We start from the raw sequence: 219 nt of genomic DNA, 5'->3' as shown, positions 1-219 counted from the left end.
AACCCACCACTGCAGGCATTGAGAGGGGGAGAAAGAAAGGGGCATGGCTGGTTTGTGTCCTCCTCACGTGGCTGCCCACCAGGTCCTGGGGGAGTGGGAGCCAGTGCAAGGAGAGAAGTCCAGTGAGAAAGGCAAATGGATGACATCAGACCCAGGGACTGAGGCCCCCAAATGCAGCCAGGTAGATTCTGGAGTCTCTGGCAACAGTGGGCAAGAGAC

Source organism: Piliocolobus tephrosceles, unplaced genomic scaffold (genome assembly GCF_002776525.5).
Source record: "Piliocolobus tephrosceles isolate RC106 unplaced genomic scaffold, ASM277652v3 unscaffolded_14640, whole genome shotgun sequence".
NCBI classification, from domain to species: domain Eukaryota; kingdom Metazoa; phylum Chordata; class Mammalia; order Primates; family Cercopithecidae; genus Piliocolobus; species Piliocolobus tephrosceles.
Note: the sequence above shows the minus strand (reverse complement) of the source record.